The sequence below is a fragment of the Wyeomyia smithii genome, chromosome 3, assembly GCF_029784165.1.
Source record: "Wyeomyia smithii strain HCP4-BCI-WySm-NY-G18 chromosome 3, ASM2978416v1, whole genome shotgun sequence".
Lineage (NCBI taxonomy): Eukaryota > Metazoa > Arthropoda > Insecta > Diptera > Culicidae > Wyeomyia > Wyeomyia smithii.
In genome coordinates, this window is record NC_073696.1 from 250,631,471 (window position 1) to 250,651,063 (window position 19,593).

At 43.0% G+C, this 19,593-nt stretch overlaps 1 protein-coding gene across 12 annotated transcripts in view; it reads left to right on the forward strand.

Annotated features, from left to right (window-relative positions):
* LOC129727800 (putative transcription factor capicua) overlaps positions 1-19,593 on the forward strand; it is a 109,450-nt gene that overhangs the window by 18,601 nt on the left and 71,256 nt on the right. The window contains exons 1-3 of one of the 12 annotated variants that reach the window (XM_055685986.1): positions 8,688-9,065; positions 9,159-9,427; positions 9,487-10,198. The exons of 7 other annotated variants lie outside the window; for them this stretch is intronic. The gene's annotated coding sequence lies outside the window, so the exon portion shown is untranslated. Of the gene's footprint in view, positions 1-8,687; positions 9,066-9,130; positions 9,428-9,486; positions 10,199-10,222; positions 10,640-19,593 lie in introns of those variants that run through there. 4 more of the 12 variants (XM_055685987.1, XM_055685988.1, XM_055685991.1 and 1 more) reach the window with 4 other exon arrangements.

Genomic DNA, 19,593 nt, shown 5'->3' on the forward strand with positions numbered 1-19,593 from the left:
CATTGTTTAACAATGGAATGATAATGATAACTGAGGAACCACAAAATTGTCCATCATTTTATCAATCCAACGACATACTGATTATTGTAATCCGTCATGTGGTAACATCAGTATCACCGTTTGAAATCTTTCATTCCAACGTTACTAATTTGGCTTTAGTTTCTGCAGAATGTATCTCGATATAGTGCGGTTAGACGTAGTCCTACGTCAAAAATGTGCGTTTCATTCACTTGGGAAAGTTGCTGGAAGTAGTAAAATTACAATAGACTGATGAACTGACAGATGTCACGAAATCTGCTGATGTTGATGTTGTTTTTACGTGCGATATGTCAGCGGTTCCGTGCTTACTGTTAAAATTTAATACAATTATTGAACTTTGAGACAGTCTGCACTAAAATATATACACTAGGGTGCCATTGAAAATGAGAATTTTGAGAAACCCTATACAAAATGTTCACCTACCCGAAAAAACACCCTGTGCAGAATTTCAGCTCATTTGGACTTAAAAAGGGGTGGCGCAAAGTGATTGAATTTTGGCCTTTGAAAATCCAAAAATTAACCCAGCGGGCGGTGCATGAAGTTTCGGTTTTCGAGATTTTTTTCTGTTCCCGGATGGCTCCAAAATGCATGAAACGTCCAGATCTGGTATCATCTGAAGAAAAAATTCTCGATATTTCAGTTTTTTTATAACATCTGAAAGAGCTGCATTTTCTAAGCAGAACGTGATTTTCAGAAATTTTCTACCATTGGATTTTCAATCGGAATTAAAACTGCCCTAAGTCACTACAATGACAGTTTGCCCACGCACAAACAAGCGACTTGAGGCGATTCATCAAAAAAAATTGAATTAACGCGGTGACACGTAAAATAGAATGCATTGATACGAAGATCCGCGTACAAAATCCCTAAAAAAACCGCGTCAATTAGAAAATCCGAAAATCCGCTTCTCTTCCATGTTTCAAGAGCTCGCTCGGAAGTCCGTCTTTGCCTGCGGCTTTGTTGTCTTTCAGTTTTCCGATCTCACAACGAACTTCATAATTATCGGGGGCTTGAACTCGGTCATCCGCTACTGGTGCTCCAAGGTCAGTTCCTGCTCCGCTTCTGTTTACTGTTGAGGCCATTCAGTACTCCTTCAATCTGTCGACCACCTTGTTGGCATCCGTGAGAAGGTTCCCATCCATAGCCTCTGCGGGACTGGTTTATCTTCTCATAGAACTTCCGCGTTTCACTGGCACGATACAGCTGCTCCAGCTCCTCATGTTCACGATTCTCTTGCTGGCGCTTCTTTCGTCTGAGAATCATGGTCATGTCGTTCCGTGCCCGTTTGTAATTGGCCTTGTTCTCTCTCGTTGACCTGCCCAGTTATATCGCCCAGGTCCGGTTCTTCTCATTCACCGCTGCCTCGCACTCCCCGTCATACCAGTCGTTTCTGCCACTCGGTGCTCCACTCCTAGTGTCGCCGTTGTGGTCTCCCCGATAGCTGTGCGAATGCTGCACCAGCCGTCTTTGAGAGGCAAAGCGCCCAGCCCCTCCGCCGTGGGTAGCACTGCTTCAAGCTGTTGCGCGTATTCCTCCGCAGCCTGGGAGTTCCGGAGCTGCTTAATGTTGAGCCGCGGGGTTCGGCGATGTTAAATGTGGTACACGGTCGACAGTTTTGAGCGCAATGATACCGCAACTAGAGAGTGATCCGAGCCAATATCCGCACCGCGATAGGTACGTACGTTCGTAATGTCTGAGAAGAACTGGCCGTCGATGAGAGCATGGTCAATTTGATTTGCTGTACGTTGGTCAGGTGATCTCCAGGTGGTTTTGTGGATATCCTTACGGGGAAAGCAGGTACTTCGGACTGCCAGTCCTCGGGAAGCTGCGAAGTTGACGCATCGCTGGCCGTTGTCGTTCGTCACGGTGTGCAGGCTATGCGGGCCGATCACCGGCTTGTATATTTCTTCTCTACCGATCTGCGCGTTCATGTCTCCGATGACGATCTTGATGTCTCTACGCGAGCAGCTATCGTAGAGTTTCTCCAGCTGTGAGTAGAACTCTTCCTTCTCTACATCGGGTCTTCCTTCGTGAGGGCAGTGCACATTGAGGATAGTGTAGTTGTAGAACCGAAATCGTTCCCCGTGCCTATATTCGTTCTCTCGTAGAACTATAGCTGCGAAAAGTTGATGGCACAATATTGTGCGCTGGTTCCTGAATCTTCACTACTAATCCAACCAGTGTAAATAAGTAATAATGTTAATTGAGCAAAATGAGACCCACAGAGCCTAACTCTTTTTGGCATTAAGAAGGTGGGTGGACCGCAATTCTATAATAATAATAATAGCAACAACAATGATAAAGAGTGTACGGAATCAAATTGCATTATTTTCAAATTGCTGTAACCTTTTACTCATTGGATGTTTTCTATTGCACCTTCGGGTGAAATTTGTTCAATGTGTATTGTTGATACTGTGTTAGTCGCACTCAGCTACTAGTCTGCCGTGAGATAACAAAGTGACGTAAATGCCATTTTTTTCAAATATGGGGTTTTTATGCCAATTTGTTCCTTATTCGGAGACCCATCTTTTGGTGTCTTTCTTTTAGTTGTTCCTTCTTCGTACGTTGCATAAAATCAAGAAAACAAAATGACGTATGCACCATTTCAATACAAAAGTGACAAGTAACCCGTTCGTTTTTGGGCCGTATTGATTGATCATAATGTCATATCACGGCAGTAGTGCAATCGTTGCGAAGATGGAGTCGGAAGAACAGAAGAGGTGTAAAGAAATGTTGTGCACATGCCTTGAAAATCCTAATCTTACTCATCGTGCAATCAACAGGAAGCTGAGCTCAATCTACGATAGCTCACGTTTTAAAACGGTATAATGTTTGGAAAGAAAAAAGTGGCCAAAATGGATCACCATACTGCCCCTGTTTACATAGTTGACGTAATAACCAACACCATCATTGCGAGAAAAACGCGTTTTTGTTATTTTAACCTAAATTATTATATTGAAATACAATTTCAACAAAATAGTCTGTCAATTTTATGAAGATTGATGTTTGCATAGAGGCCCCTAGGATTATACGAGTTTGCCAGTGGTAATTGATCCAGAAAAACCGCTACGCCAGTTTATGCGAATAAACATGCATTTTCCTCGCAGATTGTTCGCATAGCTTGGTGTATAAACTCGACTACTTCCTACTCTGCCTCGCGGTTGAATCAGTTTTATCAATCGTGTTTCGGTCGAACATGAGTTATTGTCCATCGGCAAGTTCAATTAGTCAAACACGCACAAACACACATACAAACACACACACATACACACACACATACACACACAAACATATGCACAAAGACTTACATTCACGCTCAAGGTGGGTAATCGTTACGTGGTACAATGCAAACTTGACAGCACAGAGCCACGATAAACTTTTTTTTTTGTTCAATTTAGGCCCCCAGACAATGCTAAACCTGCCGAATATGGATTACTCGTGCCTCTGATTGGTGCATTACATACGCGTGTACATAAATTTGTACGAAAATTAATATAGGAAAACATTTTCACATGTTTCTTCCTAGAGAGCTATCAATTGATCGATAGTGTAGTGTCAGGATTGTTTGGGGTCCCAAATAGAACCATAAAAACGTTCTGGCAAATCGATTAAGTTTACCCACCGTAATATACACACACGTTTTAATTTTTTCATCTGATGCAAATATCCACTAGTAGGAGGAAATGATAGGCGACTTTAGACCTTCCTGAGGCTGAGTGTTTGTAAAAATATTATTATTCAATACAAGAATTCAATCCCCCTTTCCCCTTTCCATGGAATATTTGTCGAACTAAACGACTTACTTAGACAATTGCACCTTGTATGTTACGCCAAAACGTTTTTCCAATATTTCTCAAAAGTTTCAAAACAAAATAGTTTTCTTTTTGTTTGTAATGTATGTATCTCAAGGAAAGGAAGGTGAATCAACAAAAAAGTGCACTTTGGTCATTTTGGCTCTTACGTCAACTATGTAAACAGGGGCACCATAGTTCAAGCTTTTAAGAGAAATCCGAACAGTTCAGTTAAGGATGTGGCTAAAAAACTGCATTTGAGTGAAACCTTCATTTAAGATGCGAAAAAACGTGTAGGGTAACACACGTACAAAGCTCAGAAGGCGCCGAATCGCTATGCACAACAGAACGGGGGCGAAAACAAGTGCACGGAAGCTCTACAACCAGAAGTTACGAAACCACATTACTTCGTTATGGATGACGAGACATATGTAAAAGCAGACTTCCGGCAACTTCCGAGGCTCCAGTACTTTACCGCTCACCATAAATTCGAAGATCCTGGGGACTTTAGAGAGTAGAAAGTGTCAAAACAATATCGCACGCTTAGTCTTGGGGCTATAATAGCGGTCTCGATCAACTAGATTAGTTGAAAGAATTCGTTATCGATATTGTTTTTGGCACATTTTGTATGTGTAGGATAAGTACAACGATACACCATGCCCCAGTGCTGAGTCGAGAAAATTTCCAGCTCGAAAAGATCCTCGACTCGATCGGGAATCGAACCCGATATCACAACCGGGTCCTAGCCGACCGACATCGCTAACCACAGAGCCACGGGGACCACGTAGAAAGTGTCAATTCTTGCCAAAAAAGTGCATGGTTTGGCAAGCAAATTGCTCGTGTGGAAAGCGGAGCACTCCATTCGTGACAACCGGGACGGTCAATGGGCAGCTATACTTGAAGGAATGCCTCCAAAAGTGTTTACTTCCACTCCTGAGGTCACATCCCAAGCAGTGCTGTTAAAAGTCATTTTCACCAGCAAAATTCTTCGAAAATTATAGCCAATCATTTTCAATTTTCACTTCCAATGATCGCAGCACTCTTTCAGATACACGAGATTTTCGTCCTAGTAACGTGCTGTTATACTCAGATGAAATAGATCGCGCGCATTGTTCACGGTTACGGAATAAAATTTGACGACAAATCCAACCAAATGATCTTCACTTCAAAGCGAAAAAGAAAAACAAACAGTCCACTCAACCAAAATAAACCTCACCGAAACACTTTTTCACTGACACTGACCGATGCCTTGACAATCTTCGTTAACTGATAAACTGATTTGGTTGTCTTGCTTTCATCGCATGAAATATAATGAGGTGTTTTGACAGTTCACTTCCATGCAAAAAGCGGGAAAGGAGAACTCTGAAAGGATTGTAAAAAAATAACGTTTATGGATGCTTTTTTTCACTTTCACTCAAGAGTGTCAACAAATATCAACCCTGATCCCAAGTAACAATCAGAATGCTTCAAAGACTTAGTATTGTTTTGTTTTCGTTTTATGTTAACTTTCGTTGAAGTCTATGATTATATTAAGATTTCATTTGATATGCATGAAGCTGTATGATAGTCCTTTTGATGACCAAATAAAACTAAAACCTGCAGACTATAATTGTGGCTGGAATAAAACTTGATCGTGGTGATCGTAACCTAGGCAAATGACTACCATGATAGGCTTGTTTGGTTTAAGATATGGTATGTTCTGATCAAATTAAGTAAATCAGTTATGATGGAAAATTTTGGATGCGTTGAGGGTTTATCCGAAAACAACATGTCGTCTTGAAAGGGAAAAATGCAAAATTATGAAACTCAATCCCAAATCAGCATTTTATTTTGCAATATTACCGATACCACAGGGTATTTTTGAAATTCAAATGCTGGATTAAGCTATAAATTCAACAAAATATAACAAATCATGGCATTTATCCAATCAACACCTTAGTGCAGAGGAATAAAATTTTAATGGAATATTCATTTTCTCCGGCGCGCAGTAATTACCACCCCATGAATATTTCACGGCATGTGTTTTTACAAGCACGAGAACGATTTGAATGACAATAATAATTAATCATTATAGAAAAAAAACTCTAATTTGTATTGTACCGTGTCAATGTTGTGAAAAAAACTCAGACATTTCTGTTTTCACGACATTATCGGAATATAACGGTGTCATTGAGAAATGAAGCCAAGATAAAATTTGTGGCTTTACACCTTATTTGGAGAATATATCTCAGTTAAGTTTCTAGGCCATTCTATGGCAAGCAAATCGGCCTGTTGAAAACTTCTGGTCCTCTGATGGAGCGCACATGAAGTTTTGATGACTGCAATAAACCTGGGCCAACTACCCATGACACATGTATATAGCTGTTGTTAATAGGTCGTTATAGCCGCGTGGTCGGCATTGAAGGTTTTATGTTTTGGTTCTATCTAACACTTAAAAACTCTGATATAACCTATTTTGTTACTTGAGATTGGTCCTTCAACTTCTGGCCGGATTTAGCCTCGTGAGTCGAAAGATCTTCTGGAGTGGTACGAGACTAAGGAAGTCAATTTCGTACCAAAGCATCTCAATCCTCCGAACGCATCTGAACTGCCAATTGAGAAGTACTGGGACATCATAAAGCAGTCACTTCGGAAACATCCTAATAAAGTGAAATCGGAGGAGAATATGAGGAGAAGTTCCACACAAAAAAGTGGGTCCGAACGTTTTACAAGACCTGACGAGCAGTGTTGGGTACAACTGCGGCAGCTGCGTCCAATGAGTGGTGCCAGGGGTCACATGTTGGCCACAGCTGTGACTCGTTAGAGCGTGGGTAGATATGGAGATGCTAGAGCCGCTGAAAAGAGACTCCATCGCCGGAAGAAACGACAGCATTGGGAGCGTATTCTTGCGGAGCGGAAGGTTGCTTCTCCAGGCACGATGCGAGGAGCTTCTACAAGAAGGTCAACGGAATCAGGAATCGAGACGTGTCAGCCCCTGTCATGTGCAATGATAGGGAGGGGAACCTGATAACCGATAAAACAGAGGTGGCAAGGCGTTGGAAGGAACACTTCAGTGTGCTGTTGAACGGTGAGGGAAACAGTGGAGTCGAAAGGAGCAGGATGACTATTGAAAATGATGGTCAAGCTGTAGATCCACCATCCATGGACGAGGTGAAGAAAGCAGTGAAAGAGCTGAGAAACTGCAAGGCAGCCGGGAAGGACGGCATTCCCACCGAACTCTTCAAAGTCGGGAGCGAACAGCTGTATCGTGCCATCCTTCGGATCATACTGAGAGTGTGGTCTGACGAAGAATTGCCCTCGGACTGGTTGGAGGGTCTCATATTTCCGATCTACAAAAAGGTTATCGCCTGGACTGTAGCATCCTGTTCCACAGACTGAGGCCGTTGCAGGAGACCTTTGTTGGCGGGTACCAATGCGGTTTTCGAGGGGGACGCTCCACGACGGATCAAATGTTTACCTTGCGACAAATCCTCGATAAATTTCGAGAATTCAAACTTGGAGTTTGAGACAAGTTGGAGACACTTGCAAATACGCATTTCAGCGCTGACGTAGCGCCTTTTTCAATGCATCTAAGCACTGAAGAAGACGCTAAATCAGCGCTGAAATGCGTATTTGCAAGTGATAAGTGAAAAGTGAAAGAATTAAAAAGTGAAGTGAAATAAAAGCGTAATGTAAAAGTGTGTAGATTCTGTCAATAGCTCAAAGAAAAATTAGTGAATATCAATGTTCAGCCAAAACAAGGGTTCTAAAATTTTTAACTAATAATTGTAGGTACTTTTGTGTTTTTTTTTTTTCTATGAATTTTATGTGTATATTTTTTGTGGAAAGACAATGATACTGCCTACAACATTGCATAAAACATTAAACCAATCAAACATACCGTTCTGATTTTATTTTTGTTCTTCTTTTTTTCAGAAAATTTTCTTCCATGATCGAACAACCTTCAATATTCAGATAATCTTTTGTAGTTGATGAAAAATTTAAATGAGCCTTTTACGATTTTTTTCATTTTTATTGTGGATTTTTTTTAACTGCAATCTACTACCTACAATTTAGCGAAGACGTCACACCGACCAAACACATTTAATTAAAATTGGAGTGAAAAACTATACTTTTTCAGAATTATCGAAAAACTACCAATAAAACAATATAGTACGCAAGCCTGGGGGACTTATGCGGTCTCGATCAACTAGATTAGTTGAGAGAATTCGTTATCGATATTGTTTTTGGCACATTTTGCATGTGTAGGAGAGTTACAACGATACACCGTGCCCCAGTGCTGAGTCGAGAAAATTTCCAGCTCGAAAAGATCCTCGACCTGATCGGAAATCGAACCCGATATCACAACCGTGTGAGAGAGCTAGCCGACCGACATCGCTAACCACAGAACCACGGGGACCACACCAAAAAAAAACTACCAAAACGACCGAAACGGGGAAAAACTACCAATACGACCAAATTTAGTACTTCTACCCTACTAATTAGTGAATATCGGCAAAGTTTTTTCGTATCAGAGACTGTCACGTCGAGTTGATTCGCTATTTGGCGTAAAGAGTCTCAAGGATATTTTATTGTTAGATAGGCACCAACTATCTAATCTAACTGGAAAATTAAATACCCAACACCTCACGCAAATTCCTCGCTCTCTCACTCCGACTCTGGCATATTCAAAAACCTATCCAGAACAGTGAAAGACATAAGTTCTGCTGCCATTTTCAGGACTATTCATGCTCCGTTCTCGCTCGGTTCGGCACGAACTCAACGACGTTTTGCTGTCCTGTTCTGACGCCCGGCAGTGTGTGCGAAACTGTTCTAGATGACCCAACCAGGCTGGCAGTCAGAGTCTCCGCTGTTTGGCAGCCGTTACCGTTGTGTCATAAAGGTGGAGGTGTCGAACATGTTCGGACGGGTTCGCCGCGGTTCAGAAACTCAAATCGGAGGATAAGTGGAAAAAGTGCACTTTTTCCAGTGATTTAGTGGAACCAATCGAAATTCATCCAAGGGTGATTCCAGAGGTCGCATTTGAATTACGTCGCTTGAGCAACCTACGAATATGCAAGCGGCATTTTGCTGCATGAAGCAATTCCTAACTAGGCTGACAAGTGCGAAAAAATCAATGGAGAATAATTAATCAGAAGCAATCAGAAAACGTCAAAATCGATTCGATGCTCCAATCCGGAAGACTGTGTGTGTCTGTGTGCATTGTTTTATTTTTCTTTTCATTCTCAGCACAGTGTAAGTTTTCATTCTGTTTCGTTCACTCCTGACTGAATTGTGCCTCTATACGCAATTGTTTCTAGTGTTAGTTCTTTTTCTTCGCGCTGACAGGTTGTACGGTGGTGATAGTTTGTTCGCCTATTCGATGTTCCGCTCACGAACACCAGAGCCGCTCCGAGCAGAGGTGAAAGAAGAAAACAACAATAACAACACGACGAACGCATAGCAGCAGCCAGAATATGATACGTTCATTTACGCACTGATACTCTTGATTCACCTCACATTCTCCAGTCAGGAAAGAAGCAGTGCTGCTATTCGAACTGGTTTTTAACTGATACTAATTTATACAGCTCTTATCTCGTCCATTTAATCCTAATCACGTATGTATTGTTACATATTTGGAAAAATCTATGTTCAAAATATGCTACTCTTCTGGCAGCACTGCAATACTCATTCTGGAAAAAAACGAGCCTGTGCTGCACGGTTCTCAAACTATTTCTTCACGTTGCTGATGTCGGTCAGGTCGTAGTCGTTCATTGGCTCGCTCGCAAGAAGAGCCGTTTTCACCGCTAACCAGTTTTGCTTTATTTGGAAAGTAGCCATCAAATGGATTGATTCTCTGTACGGACGATGTAGTGGACTCAATTAGGAGTCAACGCGAGAGGACAACGAAACTGCAGGGTATATAACGTGAAAAAGGTTGAGTAAAACAAAAAAAGGCAAACCACACCAGTAGTGAAATGATCAAGCGTAGAGAAAATAGTGCGACTGTGTGCACCACGGCAACGATGTAGCGAGAACAAGTGACAAAAGAATTGGAAATAATAAAACACGACCAAAGCAGAAAAAACGGTTCCAGGCGCGCGCGAGGCATGTCGGTAGCTCGTCTCCTCAGTGCAGGCACGGTTGGAAGGAAGGTACGCGACCAGGCAGCCAGCAAGAGTCAAGAGCAAAGTGCGAGCAGAGCATACAAGCTCCGTACGATGATCGTTTCCATTGCATAAACATACAACCAAGAACCGGACCAGACTGAAAACGACAGAACCTCTGCCAAATAAATTCCAGTTTTCCGTCGACCAGTTAAGCAGATATAGTATCTCTTCGGAGAATGGTGCTTATGTTTGTGTGTGGATAATGGTGTGGCATTTTAGGTAAATAACCAGAATCCAAATCAATGAATCGTAGTAGACGGAGTGTTTTTCTTCTTTTTGTTTCTTTTTGCTCGACTCACATACTCATGCTCTTCCGTTTGTGCTCTCGGGAGCTCTCCTGACTAGCTGACGACGGTGAAAGAAAAATTCTGACGTTGACGTTCCTGTCTTCACATCGATGGCGAGGAATTTTTGCACCTCCAGCCTAGAAACAAGCCAGCCAGTTGTGCAGCAGACAAAAAAAAAACAAGTTCAAATAATTGTGCGAAAAACAAGTGAAACTCTGAAAAAAGCATATGCTCTAATGGCTTTGCATTGTATTTGAATATACAGTTCTTTTCTCGCGAAAGGGGGAAAAGGAAGCAATTAGATTTAAAGTAGCAGCAGCAGTAGTAGTGGCGACGGAGCGCAGTGTACCGAGATTGATAATGGTGTAATAAGGTGAGAACGAACAGTGAAGCAGGCTTGTCGGATTTTTAGAGGTGAACGTTTCAATGAACTCCCTGCTGTTACACGCAAGTAGCATCTGTACCTGGTGTGTAACCAAAGCGAAACTTGAAAAATCTTTTACAATGGATAGTAATTTCAATGCAAGTGCTAATCGACTATCGTTATTCTTCCCCGGATAGAATGAGACGTTTTCACGTGGGAAGCGTCACGTTATTACAGCCCGAAACGGATTAATGTATTTCAATGTCGTGCGTTTTACTGCACGTACAATGGCGGATGAATGTCAGAAGATGTTACTTTACGATTCTTCCAATCGATTAGGAGTGTTCGTGCGCTGATTGTGTTTGCCTATGTTGGAAAGTTCAGAGCGGCGCCCCAGTTAGAAAAGCGTGATGCGGATATACCCCGATATACGATGCTTGTCACATAGTAGTACCAATACCGAATGCAAATTTATCATCCACTTTCATGAGTGAATTAATCATACTTTTAAATATCTAGTTGGTAAACTCAGGACTTGCAGGACTGCTTTACAATGCATTGATTTTTGAACATCACTATATCAGTTCAGCTGAGAGTCCAATTTTCGACTATTCCCAGGTGTCGAAAAACTCGATTAAAGATAAACATTAGGAACATTGCTAGCCAGGGTCAGATACTCGTGAGAAAAAAAAACATCCGCTGGTAACCTTTGCTCGACATCCAAACTCAAAACATTTACACGCTGGAAGCAAAATGCAATATGCAGAATACAGCACTGAACAAGTACAAGAGTGGGACCTTGCAAACACGAGTTCTCATTCATCCGACATGGAACCATAGTTTACGTTTCGGCGACGTGATGTTTCTTGAGAAAAAAGCTTTCTGTTTTACAACCCCATTGAGACGCGGTGGTATTGAAAAAAAAAAAAGGTTCCGTCTCCTTTAATGCATGAATAAAATTTGTACGGTAATTTTGCTATTTTCACTACCGTTAGCCTGCTGCTCATCAAAGGCTGAATGTAATCAAGCAGAGTGCCCTCCCCAGCTTAGATACTTGAAGGAAAATGTACAGTAAAATATGCTATCCTTTAGTAAAGATTAAGGACTTTTCAAAAATAATAACTGCAGTGTTAGTGGCTCGAGTTGTCGCTGATTCACGCTCTTCATATAATTACCGCAAATTTAACGTAATTTCTTGTATACTGGCGTTTTTTACATCGCTGTTTACTAATTAATGCAGATTGACTGTTAAAGCTGGTGTATTCAAATGCTGGCGAATTCGTCACGCTCTGGAAGACTCGAACGAAGAAAAAACAAAACTAGAGCGAAAAATGGATGTTTTTTAGAAATATTAGTACAATTTTCTCGCGTTTGACATCCTAATTTAATTCTTTTGACAATTTTGAAAAATTTCAAAATTGTAATAAATTAGCATGATTTAATAGTTAAAGTAACAATTTTGAAAGTAACCTTTTTCCTTAAAATTATTAAAATATGTTAAACATCTCTATGAAGGCGTTCTGATTCAATGGGTAGATATCAAGTTACAATTTTCTTTAAAAAAAACCTATTTACTTCTGTTTTGACAGTTTGACAATTTACAACATCTTTTCGTCAAGAACAGTGAAATCGAATAGCGAATTATATTTAACTTATTTAATAACCCATTCTATTTGATGAGTTGTGCATAATGTGGCCCCTTTGAATCTGGTAGACCCCACAATAAATCATTCCCAGCGAGGGTCTAGTATGAAAATCGGTTAATCATCAAAGTAATTGCTGAATGATGCATCGCGTTATGCCAAAGTACATTAAAAAATACATTGACACAATCGCAGGCAGAGATGCCAAAGTTCCCATGGTTTTTATCTATTTCAAAAATGTTTTAGAATGTAAAATTTGTTAACTGATGCATCTTCTAAAATTTTTCAGAATGTTTTCAGTTTAATAAAAGAGAATCCTTTCTATTTCCTTTTCGCACAAACTCAGCCAAATTAATGACATTATGTGATCTGACAAATTTTATGTGATTTTGATTGCCTTATCACCTCTGTAGTATTTCAATCACTGTAAGTAAAAATTGACTTTAAAATTGAAGAACGTTTACAGTAAATTCATTGAAGTGATAGTACATTAGGGATCCAATTTTTCAATGCTTCAGCATTGTTCCAGATTATTCGAAAATCGTATTGGCAACCCTGATCGCAGGGCCTTGCAGCCCCTGAAGCGTGTGATAGCAACGCGAAAAGTCAGAGAACCGGGTCTAAAAGCGCTCCACACGTGCTCAGCTATGTGTTCGGATGTGGAACAGATACAAATTACATTGACATTGTATCGTGTATTAGGAAACGTCCGGAGCGGAACATCGTAACTTATTTAGATATTCTATTGACTTTGATGGAATTGGCATCTAACTCGAACTTGATCTGTTACTACCCTGCTCGTCGGAATGTTTGTATCCATTTCACATTTTAATCGGAGTGTAATGGTAAATTCAAAATTGTAATTAAAACAGTTTGATAGAAACACAGAATATTACATGGATGAAGGTATAATTGATCCCAAAGTTCTGTAACCATCATTTGGCAACATCCCATCTGACCAACAGCAAAAAATCAGTTTACGTCTCACCTGCAGTCCGGGTGTTAATTTAAATCGGAAATTGCACCTGAATGACGACGGCACTTGTACCGTTAGCCACCAACCGACCAACCAACAGGCTCGGGGCTCAATCGTTTAGGTTCACCACTCTAAACGATGTTCTAACTCAGTCCCCGGCGACCCTCTGCTGTATCGGCCAAAGACGCGATGAAAATGCGACATTAACGTTTATATTCAGGGCATGGAGAAATTAGCCCCCGTCGTCGTTGGCGTCGTCCTCTATCGCTAGTCGCCTGCCGGTTTCTTGGTTCTCGTCATCCAGTCCCGTTGCCGGGTCGCGGAGCGAGCAGTCTAATGAAATGTAAATGTAATTATAATTATTAAGCGAAGCGAAGCGCTTTTTTTCTAATAACTGTCGACACGGTCGAAGGTAGTGTATTAGTATCTTCTTAGTAAATTGAATCAAGATGGGGCTACACAATGCAAACTAGTAACAGTAGCTGTCTGTCTATTCGCGGTTGTTGATAGTTTGCGATGCGACCTCTGCCGGTTGTTTGCTGCAATTACTGTAGTCGAAGATGTTTGAAGAACAACCTGATTTTCCACTTATGGTGAAGTGCTTTTTTGGCTAGCGGCCTTTTATTATTTCTATTGTCTGTTCTAAATCTAGCCTGAGAACCGCGTCCGTCACCGTATTTGTATAATACGCTCCTTTTACATCACTAACTTTAAACCTCGTACACAAGTAATGTGTAGTGTATGTGTGTGCGCGCCCGTTGTACGCAAGCACGTTATGGTATATACCATCTCTAAATATTTATACACTTTATTTCAACTCACGCGGCATGTTTACTGCTGTTGTACAATGGCAGAACATGCAGCGACAACAAATAGTCTCTATCGAGGTCGTTCTGTTGCGTGCATCGTGGCTTCTACAAGCCCGCTTAGGTTAATGAACGGCCACCGAAATTAAACTCTTTTTTTTTTTGCTCGCCATGGATATCAACGTTAACGATTTTGATGAGTCCGCTCTTACGTGGTTTGGTTTTTTTTTTCATCCACTTGAGAACTTGAACACAATCAACGCAAGCGCCACTGAGTTGAGAAATATATGATAACGGTTTTGCAAGCAAGTTGAATATCTGCCTGGGGATTGGAGAATGGGAACCCCGGCACTGCGAATCGCATCTTTATTCTATTTTGTTTTAAACATTCATCTTCTTTTATACTATAGTAACTGCTGAATGCATCCTAATGCTTGGAAATTATTCTACTCTTTAGTCATTTCAAAATAATATAGCAGACATCGTCAACCGTTTTTACAGATTTTTTACGTGAAATTCTCAACGCACGTTTTTTTCGAGGCTTATAAATGCGGTTTCGAGATTTTACCGTTCGTGTTTTTCAAACTAGGTTTTTCGATTTTGGTAGTTATGCTTTTATGATTTTGTCTTTTGAATTTTTGGGTCGTTTCATCTGCAAGTCTGCTTTATGTTTGTTTAGATATATACCGATTTATTCGTTTTCTTATTCGATATTCTATTCCAGTTTCTACCTGGCAATGTTATTCGAGATTCTGCTTCGGCGTGTTTGAAGCAAACTACTGCTCATGTTAAAAAAACCGTAAGGTATCGATTTTCTCCAAAATCACACTTTCTGTTTTAATAATACTTACCAGTCAGCTCCAGGCCGAAGTGTCCCTTGCTGTTCGAAGAAGTCGTCTCCATTCAACTCGGTCCATGGCTGCAGCTCGCCAGCCATGTCGTCTGCGGAGGCCCCGCAGGTCGTCTTCCACTTGATCGAGCCACCTTGCTCGCTGCGCGCCCCGTCGCCTTGTTCCAGTCGGGTTGTTATCAAGAACCATTTTCACCGGGTTGTCGTCCGACATCCTAACGACATGCCCAGCCCACCGTAGTCTCCCGATTTTCGCCGTTTGAACGATGAGTGGTTCTCCAAGCAGCTGATGCAACTCGTGGTTCATCCGCCTCCGCCATAATCCATCTTCCATCTGCACTCCACCACAGATGGTACGTAACACCTTTCGTTCGAAAACCCCAAGGGCGCGTTGGTCCTCCACGAGCATGGTCCAGGTTTCGTGGCCGTAGAGGACTACCGGTCTGATAAGTGTTTTGTAGATGGTTAACTTCGTGCGGCGGCGGATTTTATCCGAGCGGAGTGTCCTCCGGAGTCCAAAGTAGGCACGATTTCCTGCCATAAGGCGTCGACGAATTTCTCTGCTGGTGTCGTTATCAGCAGTCACCAGTGAGCCCAGGTACACAAACTCGTCTACCACCTCGATTTCATCACCGCTAATATGAATTCGTGGCGGGAGGTTGACACTGTCTTCTCTGGAACCTTTTCCTCTCATGTACTTGGTCTTCGATGCGTTTATGGCCAGTCCAATTCGTCCGGCTTCAGCCTTCAGTCTGATGTACGTCTCCGTCATCTTTTCAAGGGTTCGTGCTACAATATCAATGTCATCGGCGAAGCCAAAGAGCTGAACAGACCTTCTAAAAATCGTGCCACTCGTGTCGATACCAGCCCTACGTATCACACCTTCCAAAGCGATGTTGAATAGCAAGCACGATAATCCATCACCTTGCCGTAACCCTCTTCGAGATTCGAAGGGACTCGAGAGTGTCCCCGAAACTCGAACTACGCACATCACCCGATCCATCGTCTACTTGACCAACCGTGTCAGTTTATCCGGAAAGCCGTAATCGTGCATAATCTGCCATAGCTGGTCTCGAACGATTGTGTCGTATGCCGATTTAAAATCGATGAACAAGTGATGTGTGGGCACGTTATACTCACGGCACTTCTGTAGGACCTGCCGTGCCGCGAATATTTGGTCCGTGGTGGCGCGGGCACTCATAAATCCCGCTTGGTATTGCCCCACGAATTCCCTTGCAAACGGTGATAGTCGACGGCACAAAATTTGAGAGAGTACCTTGTAGGCGGCGTTCAGCAACGTGATTGCGCGGTAGTTGCAGCAATCCAACTTGTCGCCTTTTTTGTAGATGGGGCACACTGTGCCCTCCATCCACTCCTCCGGTATTACCTCCTCCTCCCAAATCTTGGCAATAACCCAGTGTAGCGCCTTAGCCAGTGATTCACCACCGTGTTTTAACAGCTCGCTGGGGAGTTGGTCAGCTCCAGCGGCTTTATTGTTTTTCAGCCGGCCGATCTCCTCTCTAACCTCCTGGAGGTCAGGGGCTGGGATTCTGCCGTCATCTGCGCGTACACCGAGATCTACTACCACTCCGTCGTCGTCCTCTGCTACATCGCCATTAAGGTGCTCATCGTAGTACTGCTTCCACCTGTCAATCACCTCACACATGTTCGTGAGAAGGTTGCCGCCCAGGTCCCTGCACATGTCGGCTTGTGGCACATAGCCTTTGCGGGAACAGTTCAGCTTCTCGTAGAACTTTCGTGTGTCATTCGCACGGTACAGTGCCTCCATCGCATCGCGATCTCGATCTTCCTCCTGGCGCTTCTTCTTCCGTAAGACCGTGTTTTGCCGGTTCCGTGCGCGTCGGTAGCGCTTCACGTTCGCCCTCGTTTGGTGTTGCAGCATTCTCGCTCGTGCTGCATTCTTCTCTTCCACTAACTGCTTGCACTCGTCGTCAAACCAGTCGTTTCTCTTGTTCGGAGCCATAGTACCAAGCGCCGCTACAGCAGTAATACCTATGGCTGATCGAATGTCCCTCCAGCCATCTTCAAGAGTAGCTGCGCCAAGCTGCTCTTCCGTTGGTAATGCTGCTTCCAGCTGCTGCGCGTACTCCCGTGCAACCTCGGCGTCCCGTAGTTGCCCGATGTTTGGTCGCGGTGGGCGACTTTGACGCGTGTTTCGCACCGTCGAAAGTTTTGAGCGCATGCATACTGCAACAAGGTAATGGTCCGAATCAATATTCGCACTGCGGTAGGTGCGAACGTTGATGACGTCAGAGAAGAGTTTACAATCGATTAGAACGTGGTCGATTTGGTTCTCCACTTGTAAGTCAGGTGATCTCCAGGTGGCTTTGTGGATGTCTTTGCGGGGGATGAAGGTACTTCTGACTACCATACCGCGGGAGGCTGCAAAGTGCACACATCGTTTGCCGTTATCATTTGATGCGGCGTGCAGGCTATTCGGCCCTATCACCGGTCTGTACATTGCCTCCCGTCCTATCTGAGCGTTCATATCACCGATGACGATCTTAACGTCCCGTTGTGGACAGCTATCATACACCTGCTCCAGCTGCGCATAAAACGCTTCTTTCTCATCGTCGGCTCTTCCTTCGTGTGGGCAGTGCACGTTGATGATGCTGTAGTTGAAGAACCGGCCCTTAATTCTCAACTTACACATCCTCGCACTGATCGGCTGCCACCCGATCACGCGTTGGCGTATCCTACCCAGCACTATAAAGCCCGTTCCAAGCTCGTTGGTAATGCCACAGCTCTGATAAAAGGTAGCCTCTCGATGTCCGCTTTTCCATACCTTCTGTCCCGACCAGCAAAGTTCCTGCAGTGCTACGATTTCGAAGTTGCGTGGATTTAGTTCATCATATATGATCCTGTCGCAGCCGTGAAAGCCTAACGATCTGCAGTTCCATGTACCGAGTTTCCAATCGTAGTCCTTATTTCGTCGCCTAGGTCTGTGCCGAATGTTCCGATCCGTATTAACTTCTTCGATATTTGCAACATTTGGTGTTTTCCGGGGCGGCTTGTTGGGCCTTCCCCAACCCCCTGTCTCGCCGGAGAGTCATCGTGTCAGCTCTGATTAGAGTCCCACGCTGACACCAGGACGTTGATCAGCCGCTCCTAACATGGAGATCAGACGCTGTTTTGAGCCGCACCATCCTGGTGGACAGATGCTCGGGTTGGCGATGTTTTAATAATATGTTTTGTAAAAAACTGCAAAAAATACTAAAAAAAATGTAAGGGCTGTAATTTGATAACTTATTCAGTGATGAATCATTCGATAGTTACTTACCTTACCAATCCAACGCGAGCCGTGGTGTCTCGTCAACATGTTTTTCCGGTGCGGGTAGGGTTGTTGAAGAAAAGCGATTTCACAGAGTTGTCGTTCGGCATCCTCAGGACATGACCGGCCCACCGCAGCCTATTGACTTTCGCCAAGTGTACAAGCGTACAACTTACAAATCATGCACGTTCTCTTTTTTTCGTCGTCCGTCTGTTCCACCGCAGATGGTCCGCAGCACCTCCCGTGCGAAAATTCCAAGGCGTTCAAGTCCTCCGCGAGAAGCTTTGTTGTCTTGATTCCGTAGAGAACTACCCGTCTTCTTTGTATTATGTACATACAGCGTCATCTTAGTGCGTCGACGCACTCGATTCGATCGACGAGTCTTTCGAAGTGCAAAGTAGGTACGATTTCCAGCCTGGATGCGTCTCTGGATATATTTGCTTGTGTTATTGTTGGCGGTCTCCAGTGACCCCAAAAACTCGAAGTCGTCGACCACCTCAAGCTCATCGCTGTCTACAGAGACTTGAGATGAAAGGCTGATGTAGTTTTCCTTGTAGCCTCTCGCATGTTTCGAAAAACATTTTTGCGCATTTGTCTGCAGTCCGATTTATCTTGCTTCGGTTTTCAGTCGGGTGTAAGTCTCCTCCGACGTAGTATTCGCGACATTTCTGTAAGATTTTTGGATTGAAAAGATCTGGTCCGTGTTAGCGTGGCTCCCATAAAAACCCGCTTGAAACTAGCCTACAAACCTTCTGGTGGAGGATGATAAATGACGTAACAAGATCGGCCAGAGTAATTTAAGACGGCATTGATAAGCGAGATGCCGCGGTAGTTGCGACACTCCAGCTCATCGCCCTTCGTAGATAAGGCAGAAAACTGCGTCCATTCACTCGTCTGGTAGCTTCTCTTCTTCCAAATTCTGAAAATGACCGAGTTCAGCGAGCTAGCCAGTGCCTCTCTACCATGCTTAAAGAGCTCGCTCGGCAGTCCGTCTTTGTCAACGACTTTGTTGTTCTTCAGCTTCCCAAATTCACAACAAACTTCATGAACTTTGGGGTCTGGTAATCGGTCATATGCTGCTGGTGCTCCTTGATCAATCTGCTGGCTGGCGCTCCCCCATTTAGGTGTCTATTGAAGTACTTCCACCTGTCGAATTCAATAATTATTTCACGACTATTGGTCTAAGTTTAGCCAACACATTGCAAAGTAATAGGGACTTTGACAAATTCAACACTATCGACCCGGATCAGCCATCCTTGTTTTTGGAACCAATTTCGGAAATAGAAATTTAGTTCAGAATTTAGTAGTATATCATGCAGAATATTTAACCTATCTGTATCAATTGCGGAATTTACAAATTGCCTCAAAATATCCAGAGTAGTTCCAATTTTTAAAG